This window comes from Salmo salar, unplaced genomic scaffold (genome assembly GCF_965601325.2).
Source record: "Salmo salar unplaced genomic scaffold, fSalSal1 ptg000414l, whole genome shotgun sequence".
Taxonomy (NCBI): domain Eukaryota; kingdom Metazoa; phylum Chordata; class Actinopteri; order Salmoniformes; family Salmonidae; genus Salmo; species Salmo salar.
Genome location: NW_027675380.1, coordinates 485,543 through 504,542, shown reverse-complemented (window position 1 = coordinate 504,542; position 19,000 = coordinate 485,543). Strand labels below are relative to the sequence as shown.

Here is a 19,000-nt window from a genome sequence, read left to right as displayed (position 1 = left end):
TAGACAGTACAGCAACAACAATAATAATAATAATAATAATAATAAGTCACTGTTAGTTAAATAAGGTAGTTATAGACAGAACAACAACAATAATAATAATAATAATAATAATAATTATGTCACTGTTTGTTAAGGTAGTTCTAGACAGCACAGCAACAACAATAATAATAATAATAATAATAATAATAATAAGTCACTGTTTGTTAAGGTATTTATAGACAGTACAGAAACAATAATAATAATAATAATAATAATAAGTCACTGTTAGTTAAGGTAGTTCTAGACAGTACAGCAACAACAATAATAATAATAATAATAATAATAATAATAAGTCACTGTTTGTTAAGGTAGTTATAGACAGAACAATAACAATAACAATAATAATAATAATAATAATAAGTCACTGTTTGTTAAGGTAGTTACAGACATTACAGCAACAACAATAACAATAATAATAATAATAATAATAATAATAATATGACACTGTTTGTTAACCTGTTTAGGATAGGGGGAAGTATTTTCACGGCCGGATAAAAAAACGTACCCGATTTAATCTGGTTATTACTCCTGCCCAGAAACTAGAATATGCATATAATGATTTGATTTGGATAGAAAACACCCTAAAGTTTCTAAAACTGTTTGAATGGTGTCTGTGAGTATAGCAGAACTCATACGGCAGGCCAAAACCTGAGAAGATTCTATATGGGAAGTGCCCTGTCTGAACATTTCTTGGCCTTCTGTAGCCTCTTTATCAAAAATAGAGGATCTCTGCTGTAACGTGACATTTTCTAAGGCTCCCATAGGCTCTCAGAAGGCGCCAGAACGGGGAATGATAACTCTGCAGTCCCTGGGCGAAAAACAGTAGGGCTTTTGGAAAGTGGTTGTTCTGAGAACAATGACACTGGTGCGCGCGTGCATGTGAAGACTCCATTTTCTATTTTCAGTGTTTGAACAAAAACAAGGTCTCCCGGTCGGAATATTATCGCTTTTTTACGAGAAAAATCGCATAAAAATTGATTTTAAACAGCGTTTGACATGCTTCGAAGTACGGTAATGGAATATTTAGAATTTTTTTGTCACGATACACGCCGGCGTCACCTTTCGGATACTGTCTTGAACACAAGAACAAAACGCAGCTATTTGGATATAACTATGGATTATTTGGAACCAAAACAGCATAGGTAATCCAATTTTTCTTATAGTAAATCTGAGTTTGGTGAGTGCCAAACTTGGTGGGTGTCAAAATAGCTAGCCATGATGGCCGGGCTATCTACTCAGAATATTGCAAAATGTGAGTAATCGTGAGTAATTTTGTAAATTCACCGGAAGTTTTCGGTGGGTATGCTAGTTCTGAATGTCACATGCTAATGTAAAAAGCTGATTTTTTATATAAATATGAACTTGATTGAACAAAACATGCATGAATTGTATAACATAATGTCCTAGGAGTGTCATCTGATGAAGATCATCAAAGGTTAGTGCTGCATTTAGCTGTGGTTTTGGTTTTTGTGACATTATATGCTAGCTTGAAAAATGGGTGTCTGATTATTTCTGGCTGGGTACTCTGCTGACATAATCTAATGTTTTGCTTTCGTTGTAAAGCCTTTTTGAAATTGGACAGTGTGGTTAGATTAATTAGTCCCGTGCTTCGACTACTCAGACCCCTCACACATCCGGTCCATTCTGATGACCTCACAGACACCATACCACTTCTGACACCAATGTAGCAAACAGCTGGGCAGGGAAGTGAACCCAGGTCGCACATGTAAAAGGCCAACAACCTACGCATCGCGCCATTGGCACCAATTGGGTCACTTGGTTGGAATTGTGAAGTGGCTCATATAGCGAGGATCACTGCACTTTAGTGGAGCTATGATACAATTACATTATCATATGAAATGTAGAGGATCACTACATTAAAGTGGAACTATGATACAATTACATTATCATATGAAATGTAGAGGATCACTGCACTTTAGAGGAACTATGATACAATTACATTATCATATGAAATGTAGAGGATCACTACACTATAGTGGAACTATGATACAATTACATTATCATATGAAATGTTAAATGTAGAAGTATAATATATGAATATTGATATATTGAATTTGACTTGACCACGTCCAGAATGGACCACGTCCATTCTGTCAAAACACTAACACATGTTTTCTATCCAAGAGGAACATATAATCAATCATAGCACAACGACTTTCAAAATACTAACAGTTGATGGCATTACATAAACTGCATTACTTTTCATGTTTCAGTTCTACCTGCAGACAATAGACAATATAAAATCCATTGTTTTTTATAATTCAGTTTCCTTTTACTGTAAACCACTCTAGATTTTACTGTAAACCACTCTAGATTTTACTGTAAACCACTCTAGATTTTTGTGTTGAGTGTCGAATGTGTGCATTTTTGGCAACATACTGTGACGACCCTCCCACTCTGTCTGCCGAATTCTTTCTCTTTGCTCTTGTTTTCCTTAATAGGATGTCGGTGGGCGGAGCCTGGAGGGTCGTTAGCGAAATGGGACACACCTTGGCTCGGGTGTGTCCCGGGATAAATACCCCACTTCCCCATTCATTGAAGACTCTCTCCATGCATCATATTGTTTGGTTGTGGCATTTTTGTGTTTGTTTTGTTTGTTTGCTTTGGCACCATTCAAAATGAGTCATCTTTACTTTATAGAATGTACAGTAGAAACAAACAGGAAGTGACAGAATTGCTTCAGTAAAAGCTTTTTTAGCAACCTGAAATTGCTGCCAGTGATCAACAACAAATCCAACATACATGGCCTTTGGTTCCAAATGTGTAAAAATAAAACACAATTACAGTAAAGAAGGGAAAAAACACAAAAATGCACAGTCCTGTTCTAATCTATACAATCTTCAGCATTTGGCCACATGCTAGGTGCCTTACATATGAAACAGCCTACAAGGCAACATCCTCTGAGGCTGCTATTGAATCTGATCATCCTGTCAGGAATAGAGCTCACCAACTCTGGATTACAGTATATGTATCAGCCTATAAAACACTGGCAGCTAATCTGCCTGCATGGTGCTTTACCTATGAAACAGCCAACTAGGCAGCATCCTGATTGAATCTGATCAGCCTGTCAGGAATGGAGCTCACCCACTCTGTACATTTAAATATTATCCATAAAACATGAAGTGTCCCTTACAATTAAACACATATCAGTTATGCAAGCTAACAACCAACATAGATAAGAGGACTACATAGCTAACTAGCTAGCTAGCAAACAACCAACATAGATAAGACTACATAGCTAACTAGCTAGCTAGCTAACAACCAACATAGATGAGAAGACTACATAGCTAACTAGCTAGCTAGCTGACAACCAACATAGATAAGAAGACTACATAGCTAACTAGGTAGCTAGCTGACAACCAACATAGATAAGAAGAATACATAGCTAACTAGCTAGCTAGCTGACAACCAACATAGATAAGAAGACTACATAGCTAGCTAGTGTCGTGTCTTTGGCTATGCCGGATTAAGTGATATGACATGCTAACCTATAAAATTCTCTCTGTAATTAATATTACCTGATTAAGCTAATCATGTAACTGTAATTAACTAGAAAGTCGGGGCACCACGGAAGAACGTTTATAGAGCCGTTATCTTCCGAATAAACTCTTAAAATACTTAGTAATATTTTACATCGGTAGCAGTCACTATTAACCCTTATCTTATTTTCAGTCTCATAATGAAAGTTGTAAATTCTTGGTTATCTTCACGAACCCTGGCTAACAAGTTGAATCAGCAATACAAAATTGGGTTTAATTATTTATTTACTAAATACCTAACTAATCACACAGAATTACAAATACACAGAATACAATGATGTCATACAGAAAACGTCCTGGTGGACGGAACCTGTATCATGGCTAGTTACACAAAGGAAAGGGGGTTGGGCTTGAATGAAAGAGCGGGAAGATTTAGGACCAGAGAAACAGCAGCTATGCTATCGTAAATACATTATCTTATGCATTCTAAATTACCGCCCATTTGGAAAAGGAAAATGCAATAACTATTTACTCTGAGCTGCGCTTCGGTAGATTGGTCGTAGATGCTGGCCGGGTTGGCCAACAGATCTTCCTGTACTCGGAACAATGTCTCTGGTGGTAAATTCGATACGTGGTGGTATCTTCGTCTGTTTGTTAGACTGGATCCGTCGTCCGTCCTTTCCTAGCCCACGTCGACAGCGGCTAGGAAGTATCACTTCTGTAGTGAATAAGCTCAAAGTTCATACCATTCGCCATCAAAGCTCACGCCGAGGTTGGCATTTTCTGTACTTGACCTGTGTGTCCTTCTAACGTAGAGGCTGCAGACCTCCCGTACTGGAACTACGTGGTTATCTTTTCGTCAAAGGCTTATATAGTGGAGAGGGGGGAAGGAGGTGTTTCATCGTTTATAACCCCTGTCTCTTCACAGGGTTGGGCCACTGATCGAGCAGGGCACTTTCCTTATGAAAACCCAATTCTCTCATTTGGAAGCTAAAATTACATTTAATCTCCTAACAAACAATTTCAATATCAAACATTTCAATTGCATAACAATTCCAGGTGACTCTGATAACTAGAGGGTGTATACTTTCTCAGGTACAGTTTATGTCGTCCTGTCATCAATCATAATGTCCCAGATAACAACGAACCTGACATACATACTCATTACGTTATCAAGCATATTTCCAACTGGTTTTATTACCAAAATATGGTTCCTTTCCTCATTTGTTTGATGTTCCCAGACTCTCTATATTTAACAGGACAGCAGTCCTTCATAGGGTCAGTAAGAGAGGGGAAGGGAGAAAGGTATTTATGGGGGGGGGGTCATAAACCTTACCCACAGGCCAACGTCATGACACTAGCTAACAACCAACATAGATAAGAAGACTACATAGCTAACCAGCTAGCTAGCTAGCTAAAAACCAACATAGATAAGAAGAATACATAGCTAACTAGCTAGCTAGCTGACAGCCAACATAGATAAGAAGACTACATAGCTAACTAGCTAGCTGACAACCAACATAAATAAGAAGACTACATAGCTAGCTAGTGTTGGGATATATTTTCTTAAACTAGATGTGGTGCATAGCTTATGAATACATGAATGTTAAACATAACAGGTTTGTATTGTATTAACATAGATTGAGCAACATATAATAGACGTGACTAACTGGAGGGTTGCTGTGCAGCAGGGGTGTAGGCTGAGTTAGACTCGTGACACACACACACACACACACACACACACACACACACACACACACACACACACACACACACACACACACACACACACACACACACACACACACACACACACACACACACACACACACACACACACACACACACAGCCTGGTTGTGAAGCTGCTCAAGGACATGTGTCCGTGAGGAACTGGTAGAGTGGAAAATAACTGTAGCATAAAAACAGGCACTGTCCTTGGGGTTGCTGACTCTCGGGTGCAAACACGAAGATAAGCTGGAAGACAGTGATGCGCCAAGAGGCTGGGACCAGCCTGGGCGCCTGCGATAGGCTGAGCAAGTCTAAACCACGCTCAGCCTCTACTCTGACAGGCCTGCTCTGAGCGGGAACTATCTCTGTCAGAGTATTAAAGAAGAACTTTGTGTTTGAACAGTTAGTTCTCTGTTTGCCCTGCGTGGTGTTACAGGGAACCCATGTACACGAAGATTGCATTTACCATTTATCGCTTGACTATAATAAAAAGACATAGAATATATTCGGTGACTCCGTGTCGCACTTTGTCCTGATACCAGATTTGATTGACGCAACCTAACACTAGCTTGCTCACAAGACTAGCCAAGTTAGCTGCATTGTTGCATGCGATTGGCTGTGTTCTTGGGGATAGCAGAGAGCCTGGAGGACAGTGTTGCCTGTCAAGCATTGTTCAGGGTTTAAATGCCCCTCCAGTGTTTAGCTGCCTAAACTGATAATGAGCTCCAAACACAAATGAAAGCATGATGCCATCAGGAAATGTACCATCCCTTATTGTAGCAATCAATACAAATGTATGCGTTTCCCCACCGTGGGCTCTGCATCCTCAGCCATACTGTCAATCTATCATCGATATGTCCACTCCTAATTATAGAGTTTATCTCGTGTTCTCAACAAAACAACTTTTGTTATTAGTGATCATGAGATAAATAAAGTGTGATCTCAACATAACGTGGGAGTTATTTTATATTCATATGTCCTCTCTGGACATCCTGATGACTAGCGCGCCATATATTCTTATGGATGAGCTCTAATGTGAAGCTAACTGAAGCTGGCTAGCTTTAGAAAACCAGTATATCAAGCCTGTATCATAGTATACCCCTCAGGCTACGTTCAGGTTTCAGCAAGAGGCAGGCATCAACATGCCGAGTCGTAGGCAACAACCTGGGTTGTATTCATTAGTTTACTCCACAGCCAACAGTTTTGCAACATTGCATAAACAGTTTACTCCAAATGCTGTACAATGTGACCTAAATGGTTTAAGCTGCCAAACATTTTGCTATGGTGGGCACTAATGAATTCACTCAACCTGTTTTGAGGAAGTGTAAGTTGTTGTAAGTCTCTTCACAATATTTAGTTGTCTCTCTTTCAAACAACATACCTTCCTGAGTGAAAAGAGTTAACAGTAGATTAGAAAGAGAAAATGTTTGTTTGTTGCTTGTTGTGTTTTAAGCCTGTTTAGAGAAGACAAGTCTATAGACCTACGATACAGTAGGAGATCACCCTGGGGAACACAGGTGGGCACTGAACGAATCCACATCTAATTTACATCAAATACATTTTAAGGAGAGTAGGCCTATTATAACACTCTGTCCACCAAAAACATCAACTATATTAATACACATAACAATATCATCAACTATATGAATACACATAACAATATCATCAACTATATTAATACACATAACAATATCATCAACTATATTAATACACACAACAATACCATCAACTATATTAATACACATAACAATATCATCAACTATATTAATACACACAACAATATCATCAACTATATTAATACACATAACAATATCATCAACTATATGAATACACAATCGTCGTCTTACCTTTTATCTCTCTCTCAACAGAAGCAGAGTCTGGAATGATCCTTCGTCGTCAAAAGTTAATTTCAGTTGCTCAACTCTTATTTATTTTTTCAGGTTCAGGCCTGTTCTCTCTCACTCCCTCTCTCTTTGTCTCTTTCTGTCTCTCTGTTTCTCTCTTTCTCTCACACAGCCAACCAATGGAACAAATACATTTTCTTTCTAATAAACGAAAATAATACAGACATGTACAGAAACATATCCTTGACTCAAAAGTTCCAAGAAATACTATATTTTAGTATCAACTAATATTGTATTCTAATGACATCATCATGATTTATCAATTAAACTTTAATTTGAGCCATTAGTATGTAAGAGACATGATTTTGTCAAAACTATGTCAATGTATACCAGCATAAAGTACAACAACAGATCGATGTCAATGTAGATCTGCATAAAGTACAACAACAGATCTATGTCAGTGTAGACCAGCATAAAGTACAACAACAGATCTATGTCAATGTAGACCAGCATAAAGTACAACAACAGATCTATGTCAATGTAGACCAGCATAAAGTACAACAACAGATCTATGTCAATGTAGACCAGCATAAAGTACAACAACAGATCTATGTCAATGTAGACCAGCATAAAGTACAACAACAGATCTATGTCAATGTAGACCAGCATAAAGTACAAGAACAGATGGATTGCAGTGATGAGTAACATACACCTACAGGTAACTGCCAAAACAAAGGAAACACCAACATAGTCTTACAGTTTTTTTTACAATCGCTTACAAGTGTTTACCTGTACATACTTTTACTAAACTCATTACAGCAACACACCTACATCACACAATTAGCCAAATAGTACATTTTCTGCTCAAACCACGTTTTATTCATTAATAAATACCAAATCTACATTTCAAAATGCAAAAAAACTTTCTCTACATACACTAACTCTATCAAAACACGGCAGACCCAACTCAATATCTAATAATTCAGTCAAAAGACTAGCTGTCACGATCGTCGAAATGAGTAGACCAAGGTGCAGCGTGCCTAGAGTTCCACATGTTTATTAGATGAAACTCACAGAAACCAATAAAGAGCAAACCAAAACATGCCTCTCGTAGGCAACTATACATAGACAAGATCCCACAAACAACAGCTGGGAAAAGGCTGCCTAAATATGATCCCCAATCAGAGACAACGATAGACTCTGATTGGGAACCATATCAGGCCAACATAGAAATACAAAAAACTAGAGTACCCACCCTAGTCACACCCTGACCTAACCAAAATAGAGAATAAAAAGGTCTTCTAAGGCAGGGCCCCCCTCCTCTTTCTCCTCAGAGAGACTCATTTTAGAGCACTGACCCCTGTAAACAGAGATCCAGCATGTTGGTTGTGGTTAACACAGTGACAACTAAACAGAGATCCAGCGTGTTGGTTGTAGTTAACACAGTGACAACTAAACAGAGATCCAGCATGTTGGTTGTGGTTAACACAGTGACAACTAAACAGAGATCCAGCATGTTGGTTGTGGTTAACACAGTGACAACTAAACAGAGATCCAACATGTTGGTTGTGGTTAACACAGTGACAACTAAACAGAGATCCAGCATGTTGGTTGTGGTCAACACAGTGACAACTAAACAGAGATCCAACATGTTGGTTGTGGTTAACACAGTGACAACTAAACAGATCCAGCATGTTGGTTGTGGTTAACACAGTGACAGGTGATTTAATGCATCACATTAACATGTAGTTGTGACATTTCATCTCCATGGTAACTGTCAATAATAATAATAATAATAATTAGCCACTGTTTGTTAAGGTAGTTATAGACAGTACAGCAACAATAACAATAACAATAATAATAATAATAATAATAAGTCACTGTTTGTTAAGGTAATTATAGACAGTACAGCAACAATAATAATAATAATAATAAGTCACTGTTTGTTAAGGTAGTTATAGACAGTACAGCAACACAAGGCCATGTCTCACACATATTTGTATTCACTAACAGTAGGCTATTTATTGTCTTTCAATCTGTTCTTTTCTAAACGTATCTGAGAATTTATCTGAGAGAGCAGCTTCCTGATGACTAGCGCTCTGTATATTCTGATGGATGAGGCCTGAGCTGGAATGTGAAGCTAACTGAAGCTGGCTAGCTTTAGAAAACCAGTATATCAAGCCAGTATCATAGTATACCCCTCAGGCCACGTTCAGGTTTCAGCATCAGGCCGATTCGTAGGCTGCAACCTGGGTCGCATTCACTAGTTTACTCTACAGCCAACATTTTTGCAACATTGCATAAACAGTTTACTCCAAATGCTGTACAGCGTGACCTAAACGGCTACCGTTGTCAAATATTTTGCTACGGTGGGCACTAATGAACACACACAACCTGTTTTGAGGAGGCGTAAGTTGTTAGTCTTTCCACAATATTTATTAGTCTCTCTTTCACACAAAATACCTTCCTGAGTGAAAAGAGTTAACTGTAGATTAGAAAGAGAAAATCTCTCTCTTTTTATAATCTCTAACAAGTGTTTACCTGTAATTAATATACTTTTACTAAACTCTTATCACAGCAACACACCTACATCACACAATTAGCCAAATAGTTACTTTTCTGCTCAAAACCACATTTTCTTCATTAAATACCAACTCTACATTTCAAAATGCTAAAAAAGAAAAATCTCTACATACACTAACTCAGCAAACCCGACTCAATATCTAATCATTCTGTCAAAACACTAACACATGTTTTCTATCCAAGAGGAACATATAATCAATCATAGCACAACGACTTTCAAAATACTAACAGTTGATGGCATTACATAAACTGCATTACTTTTCATGTTTCAGTTCTACCTGCATACAATAGACAATATGAAATCCATTGTTTTTTATAATTCAGTTTCCTTTTACTGTAAACCACTCGAATGTGTTGCATTTTTTGTCAACATACTATCTAAAAGTGAATGAGTCATCTTTACTTTATAGAATGTACAGTATAAAAAAATAGCATGTGACAGAATTGCTGCAGTAAAAGCTTGATTAGCAACCTGAAATTGCTGCCAGTGATCAACAAAACATCCAACATACATAGCCTTTGGTTCCAAATGTGAAAAATAAAACACAATTACAGTAATAAAGGCACAGAAGGGAAAAAACACAAACATGCACAGTCCTGTTCTAATCTATACAATCTTCAGCATTTGGACACATGTTCTCATCCACATCACATCTTATGTCATCTCTCGCTATGCACCTTGGATAGAAACGCTTGGCATGTCTTATCCACCCCTGGCATGTCTTATCCACCACTGGCATGCCTTATCCACCCCTGGCATGCCTTATCCACCCCTGGCATGCCTTATCCACTCCTGGCATGCTTTATCCACCCCTGGCATGCCTTATCCACCCCTGGCATGCCTTATCCACCCCTGGCATGCTTTATCCACCCCTGGCATGCCTTATCCACCCCTGGCAGGCCTCATCCACCCCTGGCATGCCTTATCCACCCCTGGCATGCCTTATCCACCCCTGGCAGGCCTTATCCACCCCTGGCAGGCCTTATCCACCCCTGGCATGCCTTATCCACCCCTGGCATGCCTTATCCACCCCTGGCATGCCTTATCCACCCCTGGCATGCCTTATCCACCCCTGGCAGGCCTTATCCACCCCTGGCAGGCCTTATCCACCCCTGGCATGCCTTATCCACCCCTGGCAGCATCCACCCCTGGCATGCCTTATCCACCCCTGGCATGCTTTATCCACCCCTGGCATGCCTTATCCACCCCTGGCATGTCTTATCCACCCCTGGCATGCCTTATCCACCCCTGGCATGCCTTATCCATCCTGGCATGCCTTATCCACCCCTGGCATACCTTATCCACCCCTGGCATGCCTTATCCACCCCTGGCATACCTTATCCACCCCTGGCATACCTTATCCACCCCTGGCATGCCTTATCCACCCCTGGCATGCCTTATCCACCCTGGCATGCCTTATCCACCCCTGGCATACCTTATCCACCCCTGTCAGGCCTTATCCAACCCTGGCATACCTTATCCACCCCTGGCAGGCCTTATCCACCCCTGTCAGTATTCAGCTGAGATGTCTCTGCAGCCGACATCCATTGCATCCAGGAAGGACATTTGGCCATGTGGCCGATAATCATCCACTTTCCACCTCCAGGCAGAAAAATGTTTGTCAATGGGGTTGAGGAAAGGTGAGTAGGGGGGGAGGAAAGGTGAGTAGGGGGGAGGAAAGGTGAGTAGGGGGGAGGAAAGGTGAGTAGGGGGGGAGGAAAGGTGAGTAGGGGGGAGGAAAGGTGAGTAGGGGGAGGAAATGTGAGTAGGGGGAGGAAAGGTGAGTGGGGGGAGGAAAGGAGAGTAGGGGGGGGAAAGGTGAGTGGGGGGAGGAAAAGTGAGTAGTGGGGAGGAAAGGTGAGTAGGGGGGAGGAAAGGTGAGTAGGGGGGAGGAAAGGTGAGTAGGGGGGGAGGAAAGGTGAGTAGGGGGGAGGAAAGGTGAGTAGGGGGAGGAAATGTGAGTAGGGGGAGGAAAGGTGAGTGGGGGGAGGAAAGGAGAGTAGGGGGGGGAAAGGTGAGTGGGGGGAGGAAAAGTGAGTAGTGGGGAGGAAAGGTGAGTAGGGGGGAGGAAAGGTGAGTAGGGGGGAGAAAAGGTGAGTAGGGGGGGAGGAAAGGTGAGTAGGGGGGGAGGAAAGGTGAGTAGGGGTGGAGGAAAGGTGAGTAGGGGGGGGGAAAGGTGAGTAGGGGGGAGGAAAGGTGAGTAAGGGGGAGGAAAGGTGAGTAGGGGGGAGGAAAGGTGAGTAGGGGGGGAGGAAAGGTGAGTAGGGGGGAGGAAAGGTGAGTAGGGGGGAGGAAAGGTGAGTAGGGGGGGAGGAAAGGTGAGTAGGGGGGAGGAAAGGTGAGTAGGGGGGGAGGAAAAGGGAAACCATTCTTGGATGAGCTGCAAACCAGTTTGTGATTACATGTGAATGGTGGAATGCTACATTGTCCCATGCAATCAGAACTGTCCTCATGTTTCCTCCCAGCTGTTCCCTTTCTGCTTCTGGCACCAGTTGTTGTTCAATCAGAACTGTCCTGTTTCCTCCCAGCTGTTCCCTTTCTGCTTCTGGCACCAGTTGTTGTTCAATCAGAACTGTCCTGTTTCCTCCCAGCTGTTCCCTTTCTGCTTCTGGCACCAGTTGTTGGTGGAGGTCATCTAAACACAGCAGAAGGAGCTCAGTGTTGTAGGAACCAATCTGACATTTCTGCAGGACCAAACCAGCACTCCAGATTACAACACACATTGTGATACTTGCTCCTCTCAGACCCGGCACATCAACAGTGGTCCTTTTCCCGATTACATTTCTTCCCCTCCGACGTGTTTCTGCCAGGTTAAACCCTGCCTCGTCTACAATCATGATTTAATGTGGGGTCTGATTAGCCTCCAACTCCATGACTCTCTGAAAGAAATCAAACACAGTATGTGTACATGCTTTTCAGTATGTCCTACTGTCTGTACTGTAACCCATGTTAACATGTAGAGTAGCATAGTGTCCTACTGTATGTACTGTAACCCATGTTAACATGTAGAGTAGCATAGTGTCCTACTGTATGTACTGTAACCCATGTTAACATGTAGAGTAGCATAGTGTCCTACTGTATGTACTGTAACCCATGTTAACATGTAGAGTAGCATAGTGTCCTACTGTATGTACTGTAACCCATGTTAACATGTAGAGAAGCATAGTGTCCTACTGTATGTACTGTAACCCATGATAACATGTAGAGTAGCATAGTGTCCTACTGTATGTACTGTAACCCATGTTAACATGTAGAGTAGCATAGTGTCCTACTGTAACCCATGTTAACATGTAGAGTAGCATAGTGTCCTACTGTATGTACTGTAACCCATGTTAACATGTAGAGTAGCATAGTGTCCTACTGTATGTACTGTAACCCATGTTAACATGTAGAGTAGCATAGTGTCCTACTGTATGTACTGTAACCCATGTTAACATGTAGAGTAGCATAGTGTCCTACTGTATGTACTGTAATCCATGTTAACATGTAGAGTAGCATAGTGTCCTACTGTAACCCATGTTAACACGTAGAGTAGCATAGTGTCCTACTGTATGTACTGTAACCCATGTTAACATGTAGAGTAGCATAGTGTCCTACTGTATGTACTGTAACCCATGTTAACATGTAGAGTAGCATAGTGTCCTACTGTAACCCATGTTAACATGTAGAGTAGCATAGTGTCCTACTGTATGTACTGTAACCCATGTTAACATGTAGAGTAGCATAGTGTCCTACTGTAACCCATGTTAACATGTAGAGTAGCATAGTGTCCTACTGTATGTACTGTAACCCATGTTAACATGTAGAGTAGCATAGTGTCCTACTGTATGTACTGTAACCCATGTTTAAATGTAGAGTAGCATAGTGTCCTACTGTCTGTACTGTAACCCATGTTTACATGTAGAGTAGCATAGTGTCCTACTGTATGTACTGTAACCCATGTTTACATGTAGAGTAGAATAGTGTCCTACTGTATGTACTGTAACCCATGTTTACATGTAGAGTAGCATAGTGTCCTACTGTATGTACTGTAACCCATGTTTACATGTAGAGTAGCATAGTGTCCTACTGTATGTACTGTAACCCATGTTAACATGTAGAGTAGCATAGTGTCCTACTGTATGTACTGTAACCCATGTTAACATGTAGAGTAGCATAGTGTCCTACTGTATGTACTGTAACCCATGTTAACATGTAGAGTAGCATAGTGTCCTATTGTATGTACTGTAACCCATGTTAACATGTAGAGTAGCATAGTGTCCTACTGTATGTACTGTAACCCATGTTAACATGTAGAGTAGCATAGTGTCCTACTGTATGTACTGTAACCCATGTTAACATGTAGGTTAGCATAGTGTCCTACTGTATGTACTGTAACCCATGTTAACATGTAGAGTAGCATAGTGTCCTACTGTATGTACTGTAAACCATGTTAACATGTAGAGTAGCAGAGTGTCCTACTGTATGTACTGTAACCCATGTTAACATGTAGAGTAGCATAGTGTCCTACTGTATGTACTGTAACCCATGTTAACATGTAGAGTAGCATAGTGTCCTACTGTATGTACTGTAACCCATGTTAACATGTAGAGTAGCATAGTGTCCTACTGTATGTACTGTAACCCATGTTTACATGTAGAGTAGCATAGTGTCCTACTGTAACCCATGTTAACATGTAGAGTAGCATAGTGTCCTACTGTATGTACTGTAACCCATGTTAACATGTAGAGTAGCATAGTTTCATACTGTATGTACTGTAACCCATGTTAACATGTAGAGTAGCATAGTGTCCTACTGTATGTACTGTAACCCATGTTAACATGTAGAGTAGCATAGTGTCCTACTGTATGTACTGTAACCCATGTTAACATGTAGAGTAGCATAGTGTCCTACTGTATGTACTGTAACCCATGTTAACATGTAGAGTAGCATAGTGTCCTACTGTATGTACTGTAACCCATGTTAACATGTAGAGTAGCATAGTGTCCTACTGTATGTACTGTAACCCATGTTTACATGTAGAGTAGCATAGTGTCCTACTGTAACCCATGTTAACATGTAGAGTAGCATAGTGTCCTACTGTATGTACTGTAACCCATGTTAACATGTAGAGTAGCATAGTGTCCTACTGTAACCCATGTTAACATGTAGAGTAGCATAGTGTCCTACTGTATGTACTGTAACCCATGTTAACATGTAGAGTAGCATAGTGTCCTACTGTATGTACTGTAACCCATGTTTAAATGTAGAGTAGCATAGTGTACTACTGTCTGTACTGTAACCCATGTTTACATGTAGAGTAGCATAGTGTCCTACTGTATGTACTGTAACCCATGTTAACATGTAGAGTAGCATAGTGTCCTACTGTATGTACTGTAACCCATGTTAACATGTAGAGTAGCATAGTGTCCTACTGTATGTACTGTAACCCATGTTAACATGTAGAGTAGCATAGTGTCCTACTGTATGTACTGTAACCCATGTTAACATGTAGGTTAGCATAGTGTCCTACTGTATGTACTGTAACCCATGTTAACATGTAGAGTAGCATAGTGTCCTACTGTATGTACTGTAAACCATGTTAACATGTAGAGTAGCAGAGTGTCCTACTGTATGTACTGTAACCCATGTTAACATGTAGAGTAGCATAGTGTCCTACTGTATGTACTGTAACCCATGTTAACATGTAGAGTAGCATAGTGTCCTACTGTATGTACTGTAACCCATGTTAACATGTAGAGTAGCATAGTGTCCTACTGTATGTACTGTAACCCATGTTTACATGTAGAGTAGCATAGTGTCCTACTGTAACCCATGTTAACATGTAGAGTAGCATAGTGTCCTACTGTATGTACTGTAACCCATGTTAACATGTAGAGTAGCATAGTTTCATACTGTATGTACTGTAACCCATGTTAACATGTAGAGTAGCATAGTGTCCTACTGTATGTACTGTAACCCATGTTAACATGTAGAGTAGCATAGTGTCCTACTGTATGTACTGTAACCCATGTTAACATGTAGAGTAGCATAGTGTCCTACTGTATGTACTGTAACCCATGTTAACATGTAGAGTAGCATAGTGTCCTACTGTATGTACTGTAACCCATGTTAACATGTAGAGTAGCATAGTGTCCTACTGTATGTACTGTAACCCATGTTTACATGTAGAGTAGCATAGTGTCCTACTGTAACCCATGTTAACATGTAGAGTAGCATAGTGTCCTACTGTATGTACTGTAACCCATGTTAACATGTAGAGTAGCATAGTGTCCTACTGTATGTACTGTAACCCATGTTAACATGTAGAGTAGCATAGTGTCCTACTGTATGTACTGTAACCCATGTTAACATGTAGAGTAGCATAGTGTCCTACTGTATGTACTGTTACCCATGTTAACATGTAGAGTAGCATAGTGTCCTACTGTATGTACTGTAACCCATGTTAACATGTAGAGTAGCATAGTGTCCTACTGTAACCCATGTTAACATGTAGAGTAGCATAGTGTCCTACTGTATGTACTGTAACCCATGTTAACATGTAGATTAGCATACTGTCCTACTGTATGTACTGTAACCCATGTTAACATGTAGAGTAGCATAGTGTCCTACTGTATGTACTGTAACCCATGTTAACATGTAGAGTAGCATAGGGTCCTACTGTATGTACTGTAACCCATGTTAACATGTAGAGTAGCATAGTGTTCTACTGTATGTACTGTAACCCATGTTAACATGTAGAGTAGCATAGTGTCCTACTGTAACCCATGTTAACATGTAGAGTAGCATAGTGTCCTACTGTATGTACTGTAACCCATGTTAACATGTAGAGTAGCATAGTGTCCTACTGTAACCCATGTTAACATGTAGAGTAGCATAGTGTCCTACTGTATGTACTGTAACCCATGTTAACATGTAGAGTAGCATAGTGTCCTACTGTATGTACTGTAACCCATGTTAACATGTAGAGTAGCATAGTGTCCTACTGTATGTACTGTAACCCATGTTTACATGTAGAGTAGCATAGTGTCCTACTGTAACCCATGTTAACATGTAGAGTAGCATAGTGTCCTACTGTATGTACTGTAACCCATGTTAACATGTAGAGTAGCATAGTGTCCTACTGTATGTACTGTAACCCATGTTAACATGTAGAGTAGCATAGTGTCCTACTGTATGTACTGTAATCCATGTTAACATGTAGAGTAGCATAGTGTCCTACTGTAACCCATGTTAACACGTAGAGTAGCATAGTGTCCTACTGTATGTACTGTAACCCATGTTAACATGTAGAGTAGCATAGTGTCCTACTGTATGTACTGTAACCCATGTTAACATGTAGAGTAGCATAGTGTCCTACTGTAACCCATGTTAACATGTAGAGTAGCATAGAGTCCTACTGTAACCCATGTTTACGTGTAGAGTAGCATAGTGTCCTACTGTATGTACTGTAACCCATGTTAACATGTAGAGTAGCATAGTGTCCTACTGTAACCCATGTTAACATGTAGAGTAGCATATTGTCCTACTGTATGTACTGTAACCCATGTTAACATGTAGAGTAGCATAGTGTCCTACTGTATGTACTGTAACCCATGTTAACATGTAGAGTAGCATAGTGTCCTACTGTAACCCATGTTAACATGTAGAGTAGCATAGTTTCCTACTGTATGTACTGTAACCCATGTGAACATGTAGAGTAGCATAGTGTCCTACTGTAACCCATGTTAACATGTAGAGTAGCATAGTGTCCTACTGTATGTACTGTAACCCATGTTAACATGTAGAGTAGCATAGTGTCCTACTGTAACCCATGTTAACATGTAGAGTAGAATAGTGTCCTACTGTAACCCATGTTAACATGTAGAGTAGCATAGTGTCCTACTGTAACCCATGTTTACATGTAGAGTAGCATAGTGTCCTACTGTAACCCATGTTTACATGTAGAGTAGCATAGTGTCCTACTGTATGTACTGTAACCCATGTTAACATGTAGAGTAGCATAGTGTCCTACTGTAACCCATGTTTACATGTAGAGTAGCATAGTGTCCTACTGTATGTACTGTAACCCATGTTAACATGTAGAGTAGCATAGTGTCCTACTGTAACCCATGTTAACATGTAGAGTAGGATATTGTCCTACTGTATGTACTGTAACCCATGTTAACATGTAGAGTAGCATAGTGTCCTACTGTATGTACTGTAACCCATGTTAACATGTAGAGTAGCATAGTGTCCTACTGTAACCCATGTTAACATGTAGAGTAGCATATTGTCCTACTGTATGTACTGTAACCCATGTTAACGTGTAGAGTAGCATAGTGTCCTACTGTATGTACTGTAACCCATGTTAACATGTAGAGTAGCATAGTGTCCTACTGTAACCCATGTTAACATGTAGAGTAGAATAGTGTCCTACTGTAACCCATGTTTACATGAAGAGTAGCATAGTGTCCTACTGTAACCCATGTTAACATGTAGAGTAGCATAGTGTCCTACTGTAACCCATGTTAACATGTAGAGTAGCATAGTGTCCTACTGTATGTACTGTAACCCATGTTAACATGTAGAGTAGCATAGTGTCCTACTGTATGTACTGTAACCCATGTTTACATGTAGAGTAGCATAGTGTCCTACTGTATGTACTGTAACCCATGTTAACCTCTATGGGCTAGGTGGGACGTTTGCGTCCCACCCCAGTCAACAGCCAGTGGAATCCCGTGGCGCGATATTCAAATACCTTAGAAATGCTATTACTTCAATTTCTCAAACATATGACTATTTTACACCATTTTAAAGACAAGACTCTCGTTAATCTAACCACACTGTCCGATTTCAAAAATCAAAACATTAGATTATGTCAGGATAGGATAAGGTAATCCTTCTAACCCCCCCCCCTTAAAAGATTTAGATGCACTATTGTAAAGTGGTTGTTCCACTGGATATTATAGGTGAATGCACCAATTTGTAAGTCGCTCTGGATAAGAGCGTCTGCTAAATGACTAAAATGTAAATGTAATGTCAGCAGAGTACCCAGCCAGAAATAATCAGACACCCATTTTTCAAGCTAGCATATAATGTCACAAAAACCAAAACCACAGCTAAATGCAGCACTAACCTTTGATGATCTTCATCAGATGACACTCCTAGGACATTATGTTATACAATACATGCATGTTTTGTTCAATCAAGTTCATATTTATATCAAAAACCAGCTTTTTACATTAGCATGTGACTAGCATGTGACTAGCATTCCCATGGAACACTTCCGGTGAATTTACTAAATTACTCACGATAAACGTTC

At 40.2% G+C, this 19,000-nt stretch overlaps 1 protein-coding gene across 1 annotated transcript in view; it reads left to right on the top strand.

The window, feature by feature from the left end:
* Positions 1-19,000, top strand: part of LOC145875995 (uncharacterized) — a 459,138-nt gene that overhangs the window by 369,229 nt on the left and 70,909 nt on the right. The gene's annotated exons all lie outside the window — the stretch shown is intronic.